At 40.2% G+C, this 4,066-nt stretch overlaps 1 pseudogene; it reads right to left on the bottom strand.

Moving 5' to 3' along the window:
- Positions 1-1,808: 1,808 nt before the first annotated feature.
- Positions 1,809-1,930, bottom strand: LOC115219572 (annotated as a pseudogene).
- Between the last annotated feature and the right edge of the window lie 2,136 nt (positions 1,931-4,066).

Raw genomic sequence — 4,066 nt, 5'->3', positions numbered from 1 at the left:
AGCATCACAAAGCAACAATTACTTTCTCTTGTAATAGTAATACAGATATTATCTCATTTAATATAAATGCAATAATGACGTCTAACGTTTCTACCTTTATGGAATCTATCTGTTAAATTTCAATAGAACTGGAAATTGGTACAGAGGGAACAGGGAAGGCTGAATCGATCTGTGTCAAATATGAACTGAGCTACCGAATTCCAAACCGAAATCAAATCAATTTTTCTCTTCCATTATCTTAGCATGATATTGATTATATTAATACATTCGAAATATAAAGATAGTTTGCAATTTTGGATAACAGCAGCTTAAAGGGTTGTTGCTATCATTTGCCCAAGGTGATAATAACTTCATGATTATATGGAGAATCCTAACCTTTTAAAGAAAAAATATATATATATATAAAAAAAACAAGCAAACAAAAAACAAAACAAAAAACAAAAAAAAAATCCCAAAAGAAAAACGAAAGAAATGTCTTCGAGTGAGTGAAGCATTGCTCGCGTGGTTTCTTTTTACTGCCGTCAGCCATTTTCAGCTGTTTTGGGTCTGTGCCGAGATTTCGTTTCAAATTCGTCACAAAAAGATGTTTAATATACTATTTCTGTTTGTAACGTGCTTTCTCTTTCCAATCTTTTACCAATCCCAGAGCATCTCAGTACTATCGGGAATACACACGCACACACACACACATACAACACACACATACACATGCACACCCCCACACACAGCTTTCAATTCCCTCATTCTAGTTATCTTCATTTCTATAAATAAAATTCCTGCTTCTTTTGTATTCTGATGGGTTTCTCAGTTCGTTGGGAATTATATATTTTATTCACTCGGATCGATATCTCTATCTCAGGGCAGTTTTCTTTCATTTTTCCGTTCCCTTATAATCATACAAGGGATGTTTGCCCTCATCGACATCAACAGGAGTATCCAAAACCGCCATTTGCCAAAAGGTTGCCATTTTCAGTAACAATTCTCTGTGTGTGTACATGCACCAGTTCTTTTCTCTATCGATTTAGTAGCTTTGGCAAATTTTCTGAAACTCAAAGTTGCCAATTCTGTCAAGTTTATTCAGTTTTGGCAAAGGCTGTGTAACGAGAGGAAATGTGACCTAGTGTGTTTTTGGAGTCACCATACGTTTAAAACGTTGGTTCGTCTGTTCGGTTTCATTACATTTCTTAGATTGAATCTGACTAAGCAATCAACAAAACTTTGGTATCAACTCGAATTCCTGAGCTTGGAAGACAGCATAAATTTTTCTCATGGTTCACTTTAATTTTGTTCCTTTATATATATATTGTATAAGGCACGTAGCTAAGTGGGTCAGAGTATTCTCTTTTACTCTTTTACTCTTTTACTAGTTTCAGTCATTTGACTGTGGCCATGCTGGAGCACAAACCTTTAGTCGAGCAAATCGACCCCAGGACTAGTACTTATTCTATCGGTCTGTTTTACCGAACCACTAAGTTACGGGGACGTAAACACACCAGCATCGGTTGTCAAGCGATGTTGAGGGGATAAAGACAGACACACAAACGTATACACATATATATACAAATATATATATATATATATATATATAATATATATATATATATATATATATATACATATATATACAACGGGCTTCTTTCAGTTTCCGTCTACCAAATCCACTCACAAGGCTTTGGTCTGCCCGAGGCTACAATAGGAGACACTTACCCAAGGTGCCACGCAGTGAGACTGAACCAGGAGCCCGGAACCATGTGGTTTGTAAGCAAGCTACTTACCACACAGCCACTCCTACGCCTATAAAAATGTGTGACTTACAGCACCTAGGTTTCCCAAGCGGTCACCCATCTAAGTACTAACAAAGCTCGACGTTGTTTAACTTCGGTGATCGGACGAGAACTGGTGCTTTCAACGTGATATTACGATTGTAAGGACATGAGTTCGATTCCCGGGGGCGTGTTGTGTCCTTAAGCAAGACACTTTATTTCACGTTGATCCAGTCCATTCAGCTAGCAAAAATAAGTTGTACCTGTAATTCAATGGGCCAGCCTTGTCACATTCTGTGTCACGCTAGATATCCCCGAGAACTACGTTAAGGGTACGCGCCTCTGTGGAGTACTCAGCCAATTGCACGTTAATTTCACGAGCAGGCTGTTCCTTTGATCGAATCAACTGGAATCCTCGTCGTCGTAAACGACGGAGCGCCAGTTTTTAAATTTATATGTAGGATCAAATATGGATGGGGTGGTTGTGTGGTTAAGAAGCATGCTTTGCAAATCAGATGACTATAGGTTCAGTCCCACTACACATCTTGGGCGTATTCTACTATGGCCCCGTGCCGACGAATGTTCTTGTGAGTGAATTTGGTAGACGGAAACTGTATCGAAGTCCGTCGTGAATGTATATATATATGTATATATATATTTAAGACGGCGAGCTGGCAGAATCGTTAGCACGCCGAGCGAAATGCTTAGTAGTATTTCGTCTGTCTTTATGTTCTGAGTTCAAATTCAGCCGAGGTCGACTTTGCCTTTCATCCTATCGTAGTCGATAAATTAAGTACCAGTTACGCACTGGGGTCGATATAATCGACTTAATCCGTGTGTCTGTCCTTGTTTGTCCTCTCTGTGTTTAGCCCCTTGTGGGTAGTAAAGAAATAGGTATTTCGTCTGTCTTTACGTTCTGAGTTGAAATTCCGCCGAGCTCGACTTTGCCTTTCATCCTTTCGGGGTCGATAAATTAAGTACCAGTTACGCACTGGGGTCGATTTAATCGACTTAATCCATTTGTCTGTCCTTGTTTGTCCCCTCTATGTTTAGCTCCTTGTGGGCAATAAAGAAATAAGAACTGGCAGAATCGTTTGCGCGCTGGGTAAAATATTAGCGGCATTTCTTCCAGTTCTTTACCCCCAGAGTTGAAATTCCGCTTTTGTCAACAGCCTTCCATCCTTTCGGGATCGATAAAATAAAGTACCAGTTGAGCAATGGAGTCGATGTAATAGACTTTCCCCTCCTCTCAAAACTTCTGGCCTCTTGCCAAAACCAGAGAAAGTTTGGGCGAAAGAGTATAACAGGGGTCGCCCAACCCCCTGCCGGAGCCTCGTGGAACTTTAGATGTTTTCGCTCAATAAACACACACAACGCCCGGTCTGTGAATCGAAACCGCGACCCTCCCACCGCGAGTCCGCTGCCCTAACCACTGGGCCATTGCGCCTCCACTAATATATGCATAATATAGATTAATTTCGTTTCTACTTTTTATCTTATTTAACATAGAATAAACTCATTTATAAAGAGAAAAATTAGCTATTTCTCTCTTCTAAAAATTCATGTATCGAATCGACAACAAAGAAGATATCAACCTCAGCCTGAGTCACGTAAAAACGTGTGGTGATGTCACGACCCGATTCATACTTGAAATGATTGCTGGAAGAACGAAGTCGGAACTGCTGGTTGTTTTGCATGTGAAAGATTGTTTAGTTCTGCGAACTAGAGGAAGAAGAACTCGATACATGAAAAAGAGTATATATAAACACAGTCACATAAATATTGGCTTCAAATTTGGCACAAGGCAAGGCCAGAAATTTTGGGGGAGGGGAGGGGATAAGCCAATTACATCGACCTCGGTGTTCAGCTGGTACTTGCTTTATCAACCTCAAAGGATGAAAGGCAAAATCGAACTCGGCGGAATTTGAACTTCGAGCGTAAAGACGGTCGAAATACTGCTAAGCATTTTATCCGGCGCAGTAACGAGTCTACCAGCTTGGCACCTTACACACACACACACACACACACACCACACACACACACACACACACACACGCATACACACACATACATGATGGGCAACCACACAATTTCCGTTTACTAAATTCACTCACAAGGCATTGCTCAGAACACCACACAGTGGAACTGAACCCGTAACCACATGATTACTAAGCAAGCTTCTTAACCAAACATTCCTGACTATGGCTAAACAACTCCTTCGCCTTTATTGAGATTTCATCAGCAACCAACAAGCAATATATTAATTCCCTCTCTGATACTTCCCATATATGTTATTTTTTCTG

The sequence above is a fragment of the Octopus sinensis genome, linkage group LG14 (assembly GCF_006345805.1).
Source record: "Octopus sinensis linkage group LG14, ASM634580v1, whole genome shotgun sequence".
NCBI classification, from domain to species: Eukaryota; Metazoa; Mollusca; class Cephalopoda; order Octopoda; family Octopodidae; genus Octopus; species Octopus sinensis.
Note: the sequence above shows the minus strand (reverse complement) of the source record. Positions and strands in the feature narration are given on the sequence as shown.